At 36.4% G+C, this 11,316-nt stretch overlaps 1 pseudogene across 1 annotated transcript; it reads right to left on the bottom strand.

Annotated features, from left to right (window-relative positions):
- Positions 1 to 384: 384 nt before the first annotated feature.
- LOC307053329 (translationally-controlled tumor protein-like) lies at positions 385 to 1,012 on the bottom strand (annotated as a pseudogene). Its single transcript has one exon. The product of its transcript is annotated as a translationally-controlled tumor protein-like (transcript).
- Positions 1,013 to 11,316: the final 10,304 nt, after the last annotated feature.

The raw sequence follows: 11,316 nt of genomic DNA, 5'->3' as shown, positions 1-11,316 counted from the left end.
GGCATGCTAGGTGCTCAATAAATAGTTAAAAAAAAAAAAACTGCACACACACACACACAAAACAGAACTGAGAGAGTGAAACTGCTTTTCTTCTCATTGCTCTCAACCTCATCTCTTTTTTGGAGAAGGAAACACATTCAGGGAAAAGAGAATACTGTCTACACCCAGAGACATCAACTTCAGAGTCAGTTTACTTCAAAAACATCAAGGAATTAGTAGTAAGTTTTCTTACTAGTATAGTAAAACCCCTTGATTACCATCAGATATTTAATCCTTTTTTTTTTAGTTTAAATGCATTTTACTTTTAGACAAACTACATGACGTATTTTTCTCAAAAGCAATGCCTCAGCTCCAAATAAATCACCATCAAAACAAACGAAGAGCTCAAGATGACATCAGTCCCATTTGTCTAAGTCCTGGTGTTGTGTGGATGAAAAGCAGCAGCCAGCCAGTTATGATGACAGGTGACAGATCCAAAGTAACTGCCAAATTTGTTAACATTTTTTCATTTCTAGACCATCCTTAAAGAAAATCGTATGTGGGGTCACAGCATCCCCACAATAGTCCAGCAGAGCTACCATGCCATCTAGATTCACGTTTTCACCAATAAAGAACTGACAGTTTTTGAAATTAGCAAGGATGTGTTTGATTTGTTCTGCAGCCCCTGTCATAAAAGGTTATACTCTTTCTGGTCTCTGTTCTCCAAGTTTCCCTTTGGCTGACTTCATGTAATCTTTGATGTACTCCTTGTAGGCTTCCTTTTTGAAGCTGGTTTTCTGCAAGTGATGGTTCATGACAATATGGACACCAGTGATTACTGTGTTCAGTACCTTCGCCCCTGGGTCCTTCAGCAGAGGCATTTCCACCAATAAGCGAGTCATCAATGTCACCCTCTGTCCTACTGACCATCATCCCCCTCCACCTCCATACACAGCCTGTCAGCAACCTGCCGGATCTTGTAGATGTCAGAGAACATCTCATGATGGCTCGTGAGGTCCTGGTAGATAATCATGATGGGGACTGGTGGAGATGACGGCGGCACTAGCTTAGTAGGAGCCTGGAGCTCAGAGTGAGCATGGTGTGCTTCGGGGACAGTGGAAAAGTTAATCTTTGTTTTTAATCTCAATTATGTAACTAAAAACTGCTTTTTGGAGCAGAATTTTCTTATACAATTCTCTGAACAAAAGGAAAAAGAAACATTCTTTCAAAAAAATATGACGTTCTGTTTAGGCCACTGATCTAAAAACACTCAACCTCAATTAAAATACCTATATAGTTATAAAAAGAGTAATTGTTATGATAAAAATGTTACATATAAAATATGTTATAATGAAAATGAATACATAAGTTAGAAACAATAAGCATTTGAACTGTCATATAAATTTTTAAGAATAAAATTGTTCCCACAAATCATACCTATTTTCACTCTACTGAAAGGTTTCTCAGCATTTTATAAGTACTCTACTGACCTAAAAGCCCAAAATATAAATTATAATAAATATAATACAAATCAGGAAAATAGTACTATTTTGGGGGGCCTGCTGGTATAAAATAACTGTTAACTGATACAACCTATAATATATAAAATATTAAGAATCATAGGCTTTAGAGCTGAAGGGAACAAGAGATTTTTTTCTCCTCCTGCTTTAGGTTGCCCCTATTAATTAAAACCTCAAAACATTTACATGTAAATATACAGTCATTTTCTCCTTAAAAAACTGGTTTAAAAAAACCTAAAATGGATGGCTATAGTACTAGATATGAGCAGTATGCAAAACTGAACCCGTGAAAATAGTGATTGCAAAACAGACGTGAGCACAAAGCATCTGCTATTATCAAAACTTATACAGAGATTTGGGTTTGGAGAGGAAGAGTGAGAAGATGAAACAAAGAAGAACCTCCATCACTTTTCTCAGTTTCTGGTTACTCAGTTATCACAGGGTTATCTAATATAGGAAAGGTTTTCAACCTATTCACAGCCAGTAGGTAAGAGTCTGGAATTATTTTCCTTTCAATTGTTCTGTATTTAAGAAGCATATTGTGGGGAAGCTCAAGACTGCCAGAACTGAAAGAATGCTCCTCCTTTCCATTATGTAATGGAAATGGGTTCACCTCTTTTTTCTGTCCCTCTTTATATTAGTGGTAAAGGAAACTTTCAGGGCAATACTTACAACAATAAAAAAGCAGTTAGAGGGAACAGCAGCAAGTGAAAACATTCATTACAAAATTAATTTTTTATTTACATAGACCACTATGCTAAAGAAACCAGACTGGATCATACAATGTGTGGAATAGGTTAGATATTTCAAACACTGTGGTGACGCAATTAAATACTCTAGGAATGACAGCTTATTCATGTTTATTTAAAAATGCAAGCTAAAAAAATGCAAGCTATGGGAAAGGACACATTTAACCCTTAACATTCACTAATTATGCCTGAAATATAGCCCGATTCATAAGAGGCACCCAATTATTATGCTGAAAATAAATGAATAACGTTTTTTCCCCCACTAGTCAGTAGTATTTAAAAAGACCAAAAAATAATCTTCAGTGATGACTACAACTCAATGTTCCTTCTCATCCACTCCTATATTGATCTCTGTTACCCTCTCAACTTCAATAACTTGTATCTCCATTTTTTTTTTTTTTTTTTTTTTGGAGAAAGGGGTGGAAAAAAGAAAAAGGCCACATTCCAGTTTCTAGCCCACTAGTGACTCTTGCTTAGTATGGTATATCAAAATCACCTGTGGCAGCTTCTTCAAAGTAATGTCATAAACTTTGTGACAACTCGGAAAAGAATTAAGTGTCAGCAAGTCAGAAGTACAGCCCAGGCATGTCGATCTTAACAAGTTCCTCAGGTCATACAAACCATGCCAGCATCACACTACACACTTCAAAAACGTCTTTATCTTTAAATCCTGTAACTGTAAACAAAACAGAACACACACACCCTCTTTTTCACTGTTAACTCCTTATATCTTTGATCTACTAATTTTTTTTACTTATTTTTTTGTATTTTTTTAAATTCTTATTAGTTATCTATTTTACACATATCAGTATGTACATGTCTATCCCAATCTCCCAATTCATCCCACCACCACCAACCCCCGCCACGTTTCCCCCATGGTGTCCATACGTTTCTTCTCTACATCTGTGTCTCTATTTCTGTCCTGCAAACTGGTTCATTTGTACCATTTTTCCAGGTTCAACATATATGCGTTAACATACAATATTTGTTTTTCCCTTTCTGACTTACTTCACTCTGTACGACAGTCTCTAGATCCATCCACATCTCTACAAAGGACCCAATTTAGGTCCTTTTTATGGCTAAGTAATACTCCATTGTATATATGTACCACATCTTTATCCATTCAAATGTCAATGGACATTTAGGTTGCTTCCATGACCCGGCTATTGTAAATAGTGCTGCAATGAACACTGGGGTGCATGTGTCTTTTTGAATCATGGTTTTCTCTAGGTATATGCCCAGTAGTGGGATTGCTGGATCTCTATTCTTAGTTTTTTAAGGAACCTCCATACTGTTCTCCATAGTGGCTCTGTATCAATTTGCATTCCCACAAACAGTGCAAGAGGGTTCCCTATTCTCCACACCCTCTCCAGCATTTGTAGATTTTCTGATGATGCCCATTCTAACTGGTGTGAGGTGATACCTCATTGTAGTTTTGATTTGCATTTCTCTAATAATTAGTGATGCTGAACAGCTTTTCATGTGCTTCTTGGCCATCTGTATATCTTCTTTGGAGAAATGTCTATTTAGGTCTTCTGCCCATTTTTGGATTGAGCTGTTTTTTTTTTTTTTTTTTGGCTGTGTTGGGTCTTCGTTTCTGTGCAACGGCTTTTTCCAGTTGCGGCGAGTGGAGGCCACTCTTCATCGCGGTGCGTGGGCCTCTCACTGTCGCGGCCTCTCCCGTTGCGGAGCACAGGCTCTAGATGCGCAGGCTCAGTAGTTGTGGTTCACAGGCTTAGTTGCTCCGTGGCATGTGGGATCTTCCCAGACCAGGGCTCGAACCCATGTCCCCTGCATTGGCAGGCAGATTCTCAACCACTGTGCCACCAGGGAAGCCCCGAGCTGTTTGTTATTTAATGTTCAGCTGCATGTGCTGTTTATATATTTTGCAGATTAATACTTTGTCCATTAATTCATTTGCAAATATTTTCTCCCATTCTGAGGGTTGCCTTTTTGTCTTGTTTGTAGTTTCCTTTGCTTTGCAAAAGCTTTTAAGTTTCATTAGGTCTCAACTGTTTATTTTGTTTTAATTTCCATTACTCTAGGAGGTGGATCAAAAAAGATCTTGCTGTGATTTATGTCAAAGAGTGTTCTTCCTATGTTTTCCTCTAACAGTTTTATAGTGTCTGGTCTTACATTTAGGTCTTTAATCCATTTTGAGTTTATTTTTGTGTATGGTGTTAGGGAGTGTTCTCATTTCATCCTTTTACATGTAGCTGTGCAGTTTTCCCAGCACCACTTACTGAAGAGACTGTCTTTTCTCCACTGTGTATCCTTGCCTCCTTTGTCATAAATTAGTAGACCATAGGTGCATGGGTTTATCTCTGGGCTTTCTATCCTGTTCCATTGATCTATATTTCTGTTTTTGTGCCAGTACCATATTGTCTTGATTCCTGTAGCTTTGTAGTATAGTCCAAAGTCAGGGAGACTGATTCCTCCAGCTCTGTTTTTTTCCCTCAAGACTGCTTTGGCTATTCCAGGTCTTTTGTGGCTCCATACAAATTTTAAGATTTTTTTGTTCCAGTTCTATAAAAAATGCCACTCGTAATTTGACAGGGATTGCACTGAATCTATAGATTGCTTTGGGTATAGTCATTTTCACAATATTGATTCTTCTAACCCAAGAACATGGTATATCTCTCCATCTGTTTGTGTCATCTTTGATTTCTTTCATCAGTGTCTTATAGTTTTCTGAGTACAGGTCTTTTACCTTCTTAGGTAGGTTTATTCCAAGATATTTTCTTCTTTTAGTTGCAGTGGTGAATGGGATTGTTTCCTTAATTTCTCTTTCTGATCTTTTGTTGTCAGCGTATAGGAATGCAAGAGATTTCCATGCATTAATTTTGTATCCTGCGACTTTACCAAATTCACTGATTAGCTCTAGTAGTTTTCTGGTCACATCTTTAGGATTCTCCATGTATAGTATCATGTCATCTGCAAACAGTGACAGTTTTACTTCTTCTTTTCAAATATGTATTCCTTTTCTTTTTCTTCTCTGATTGCCGAAGCTAGGACTTCCAAAACTATATTGAATAATAGTGGCAAGAGTGGACATCCTTGTCTTGTTTTTGATCTTAGAGGAAATGCTTTCAGTTTTTCACCACTGAGAATGACGTTTATTGTGGGTTTGTTGTATATGACCTTTATTATGTTGAGGTAGGTCCCCTCTATGCCCACTTTCTGGAGAGTTTTTATCATAAATGGGTGATGAATTTTGTCAAAAGCTTTTCCTGCATCTATTGAGATGATCATATGGTTTTTATTCTTCTATTTGTTAATACGGTGTATCACACTGATTGATTTGCATACATTGAAGAATCCTTGCATCCCTGGGTTAAACCCCACTTGATCATGGTGTATGATCCTTTTAATGTGTTGTTGGATTCTGTTTGCTAGTATTTTGTGGAGGATTTCTGAATCTATATTCATCAATGATAGTAGTCGGTAATTTTCTTTTTTTGTAGTATCTGTGTCTGATTTTGGTATCAGGGTGATGGTGGCCTCATAGAATGAGTTTGGGAGTGTTCTTTCCTCTGAAATTTTTTGAAAGAGTTTGAGAAGGATGCATGTTAGCTCTTCTCTAAATGTTTGACAGAATTCACCTGTGAAGCCATCTGGTACTGGGCTTTTGTATGTTGGAAGATTTTTAATCACAGTTTCAATTTCAGTACTTGTGATTGGTCTGTTCATATTTTCTATTTCTTTCTGGTTGTGTCTTGGAAGGCTATACCTTTCTAAGAATTTGTCCATTTCTTCCAGGTTGTCCATTTTATTGGCATAGAGTTGCTTGTAGTAATCTCTCAGGATGCTTTGTATTTCTGCATTGTCCTTTGTAACTTCTCCTTTTTCATTTCTAATTTTATTGATTTGAGTCCTCTCCCTCTTTTTCTTGATGATTCTGGCTAATGATTCATCAATTTTGTTTATCTTCTCAAAGAACCAGGTTTTATTTTCATTGATCTTTGCTATTGTTTTGTTTCTATTCCATTTATTTCTGCTCTGATTTTTAGGATTTCTTTCCTTCTACTAACTTTGGGTTTTGTTTGTTCTTCTTTCTCTAGTTCCTTTAGGTGTAGGGTTAGATTGTTTATTTGAGATTTTTCTTGTTTCTTGAGATGGCTTGTATTGCTATAAACTTCCCTCTTAGAACTGTTTTTGCTGCATCCCATAGGTTTTGGATCGTCGTGTTTTCACTGTCATTTGTCTCTAGGTATTTTTTGATTTCCTCTTTGATTTCTTCAGTGATCTCTTGGTTATTTAGTAACATGTTGTTTAGCCTCCATGTGTTTATGTTTTTTACGTTTTTTTCCCCTGTAATTGATTTCTAATCTCATGGTGTTTTGGTCAGAAAAGATGCTTGATTTGATTTTAATTTTCCTTAATTTACTGAGGCTTGATTTGTAACCCAAGATGTGATCTATCCTGGAGAACGTTCCATGTGCATTTGAGAAGAAAGTGTAATCCGCTGTTTTCGTATGGAATATCCTATAAGTATCAATTAAATCTATCTGGTCTGTTGTGTCATTTAAAGCTTGTGTTTCCTTATTAATTTACTGTCTGGATGATCTGTCCATTGGTGTAAGTGAGGTGTTTAAGTCCCTCACTATTACTGTGTTACTGTCGATTTCCTCTTTTATAACTGTTAGCAGTTGCCTTATGTAATGAGGTGCTCCTATGTCAGGTGCATATATATTTATAATTGTTACATCTTCTTCTCGGATTGATCCCTTGATCATTATGTAGTATCCTTCCTTGTCTCTTGTAACATTCTTTATTTTAAAATCTATCTTATCTGATACGAGTATTGCTACTCCAGCTTTCTTTTGATTTCCATTTGCGTGGAATATCTTTTTCCATCCCCTTTCAGTCTTTATGTCTCCCTAGGTCTGAAATGGGTCTCTTGTAGACAGCATATATATGGGTCTTGTTTTTGTATCCATTCTGTGAGCCTGTGTCTTTTGGTTGGAGCATTTAATCCATTCACGTTTAAGGCAATGATCGATATGTATGTTCCTATTACCATTTTCTTGATTGTTTTGGGTTTGTTTTTGTAGGTCCTTTTCTTCTCTTGTGTTTCACACTTAGAGAAGTTCCTTTAGCATTTGTTGTAGAGCTGGTTTGGTGGGGCTGAATTATCTTAGCTTTTGCTTGTCTGTAAAGCTTTTGATTTCTCAGTTGAATCTGAATGTGATCCTTGCTGGGTAGAGTAATCTTGGTGTTAGGTTCTTCCCTTTCATCACTTTAAATATATCGTGACACTCCCTTCTGGCTTGTAGAGTTTCTGCTGAGAAATCAGCTGTTAACCTATGGGAGTCCCCTTGTCTGTTATTTGTCATTTTTCCCTTGTTGCTTTCAATAATTTGTCTTTAATTTTTGTCAATTTGATTATTATGTGTCTCAGCATGTTTCTCCTTGGGTTTATCCTGCCTGGGACTCTCTGTGCTTCCTGGACTTGGGTGGCTATTTGCTTTCCCATTTTAGGGAAGTTTTCAACTCTGATCTCTTCAAATATTTTCTCGGGTCCTTCCTCTCTCTCTTCTCCTTCTGGGACCCCTATAATGTGAATGTTGTTGCATTTAATGTTGTCCCAGAGGTCTCTTAGGCTGTCTTCATTTCTTTTCATTCTTTTTTCTTTACTCTGTTCCACGACAGTGAATTCCACCACTGTGTCTTCCAGGTCACTTATCCATTCTACTGCCTCAGTTATTCTGCTATTGATTCCTTCTAGTGTAGTTTTCATTTCAATTATTGTATTGTTCATCTCTGTTTGTTTGTTCTTTATTTCTTCTAGGTGTTTGTTCCTTAATTCTTCTAGGTCTTTGTAAAACATTTCTTGCATCTTCTCCATCTTTGCCTCCACTCTTTTTCCGAGGTCTTGGATCATCTTCCCTATCATTATTCTGAATTCTTTTTCTATGTCCACTTCATTTAGTTGTTTTTCTGGGGTTTTACCTTGTTCCTTCATCTGGTACAAAGCCCTCTGCCTTTTCATTTTGTCTATCTTTCTGTGAATGTGGTTTTCCTTCCAGAGGCCGAAGAACTGTGGTTCTTCTTGCTTCTGCTGCCTGCCTTCTCTACTCAGTTTCTAATTGAACAGATTTTCAAGATAACGTAACATTACTCATGCTTCTCAGTGTCCTCCAATCCCATATCATTCTCCTGAACTGTATCTGCATTCCCTCCATTTTCATGCAAACCTACTGATCAGACATTTCAAGAACTGTGACATTTAACTCACGTAGTCTTACCAATTCCAACTCAAGCAATGTAACTTATGTAAATCCCAAACCATGTTGTGTCTAAAACCATTCTGCAACCTCTGAGCTATTTGGCAATCATTTTATTAGGTTTTTAACTTCCTTATCAGATTTGCCACCATGGATTTTCAAAAATTTTAACTTCTCTTAGGGACCCTATCTCACTAAAAGCCCCTCAATCTCAGGTGGCTTTACTTCTTTGGTAAAAGTTATTAGAACTTCCTTGATATTTTGCTCAATTCAAAAATCTTTATTTTTATTCATCCTATTATCTTGTGCTACCTCTCTGAGGAAGTAGTAGAAAAAGATACAAAAGAGAAAAAATAGTCTCTAACATTGAATCTGTAATTTGTTGGGTCTCCTACATATACTATATAATTAGTAAAATCACTAGCCCTTTGTAAAGGAATTTAATACAGTGGCTAACAAAAACAATAGCTTTTCTCTGCTCCAGTAGTAAGCACCTATAAATACAGATGAGAAAATAAATATTGCACTTATAAGAGCAAAAAACTATTAAATATTTACAAAAGAAACTAACAAGAAAGGCACAGATTTATGTGACCAAACATAATATTCAATTGAAAAATACAAAGATCTGAACAAAGGAAAAGGCTGCATTATTGTGCAGACTTGAGCTGTCACAAGTAACTATCCATTTGAAAGGAAATAAAAGTGGGACCACATGTTTTACTCTAGACAAAACTTAATTCCAAAATATTTAAAGCACATAAATGTGTATGTTTGTGTATATATGTATATGTGTGTAAATATACACAGATACTTCACATATATCAACACATCTTAATGAAACATCAAGGCTACATGCCCAATCTAGAGAGCAAGAAAAAAATCTTTTTAACCAAGACTGGAAACTCAAATACTATACAAGAAAAGACAGCTATATCTGAGTACATAAAGATCCACTAGATATCAAGAAAATACGTATCAAAGTAACATGGAGTAAAATTATACTCATTAAAATTGGTAAAAATTTAAAAGATCTAGAATGTTTATTTCTGGCAGGAATGTGGGGATAGGTCACATAATGCAAGAGGAAATGTGAAAAAAAATCCCTTTGGAAAACAATCTGGCAACTTTTTAGTAAAAGTAAAAACACTAGACTGGAACATAAGAATTTCCCTTTTTTTGTTTGTTTGTTACAATGGTCACACAGTTGCAATGTCACGTAGTTCAACTAATACATATACTCTACAACATAGAGAAATAAAAGCACAAGTTCCTAAGGATGTTTATTTTAAGAACACTTTTTTAGTGGCAAAGGTTGGGGGGGGGAGAAAATACAGTGGATGCCCATTAAAGGGGAGTATCAAGACAAGATCGTGGTACATTCATAATATTCATGGATTATAAAGTCATCAAAAAACAATAAACTGATGGAGGAGGGAGAAAAAGAAAAAAGTACACAACAAGAAGTATAAGCATATCCACACATTTAAGTAAAAGAATACATGTAGACATATAAAGAAGAAAAACATTTGTTATTGTTAAAATTTTATGGACTCTAAATAACTTTGTTACTAATCAACTCGCAATTCAACAGGTCTTCATACTTTCATTACTTCACACTCCTTGCCATTTCCAGCATTTGAGAAGACTGAAATAAAAAATCTTTAAACTTCCAACATTTGACTTTCTGATTCTGTCCTCTTCTATCTCTTTTACTGATTTTTCTTCCTGCCCTAACATGTGTACAGCTGACTTCTTTTTTAGCCCTCTGATCTTCACTCTACTACCCCAACTAAGGATCTCATCCACTCTGAAGAATTACAAAACCACCATCTCTCCCATTGCGTGCCACTCTCTAACACATCCCCTCATCTTTCCCATTCCAAACATTCCAGTTCCAGCTGACTGATGTGCAAATATCTATGTCCTTTCAGATATCATCGCTCAGCATTACTGGCGGCAACTTATGCCCTATATTCCCAAACGTGTTTCTCCTCTTGCCTGTAACTATCACTAATTCCATCATTCACCAACACTTTAAATTTTAGTATTATTTTGGATTCAATTTTCTATCTCAGCTTTTACCTGCAATCCTTTGGATTCCATCTTCTCTTACCTATACAACGCCACTTTCATCCATGCCTTCCTTTCTACAGTACCTACCACCTGTATTACTACAATAACTTCAATGTCTCCTAGGTTTTTTCATACTGTCTTCTAACATCTATGCATAAAACATAACCCTGATTATGTCATATGTATTCATCGCTATCTATTAGCTTCCACATTCACTCTAAATTGTTTATCGAAGCATTTAAGTTCTCCTTCTCCATATGGTCTCAAAGTATCCATCTACCTGTACAGCACCTTCCTTGAATGTACTCTACCTTCAGGTGAATATATTTGTATCATTCTAACATCCCCCCAATTCCCACATTTCTGCTTTTTAAGCTCTTTGTTCCAACTACAAGTGTTGAAATTTTTCTGTTCTTCAAATGTCATCTCCTTATGAAGCCTATTCAAACGCCAACCTTGAAAAAGATGCTTCCTCCTTTCCACTTGTACCCCAAAGCATAGATTTTCCCACATGCCGTGGAGCAACTAGGGCCGTGAGCCATGACTGCTGAGCCTGCACGTCCGGAGCCTGTGCTCCGCAACGGGAGAGGCCACAACAGTGAGAGGCCCGCGTACCGTAAAAAAAAAAAAAAAAGAGGCAGCCTGTACTTTATATTCTAGCACTCAACACATAATAGCTATATAATATATATATATATATATATACATCTTCATAAGACATAAAATATAGCTCTCATGCGTAAGAAATATAATCAAAGCACAACT

The sequence above is a fragment of the Hyperoodon ampullatus genome (genome assembly GCF_949752795.1).
Source record: "Hyperoodon ampullatus genome assembly, chromosome: 5".
Taxonomy (NCBI): Eukaryota; Metazoa; Chordata; class Mammalia; order Artiodactyla; family Ziphiidae; genus Hyperoodon; species Hyperoodon ampullatus.
The sequence above is the reverse complement of the archived record's forward strand: the minus strand, read 5'-3'. Positions and strand labels throughout refer to the sequence as shown.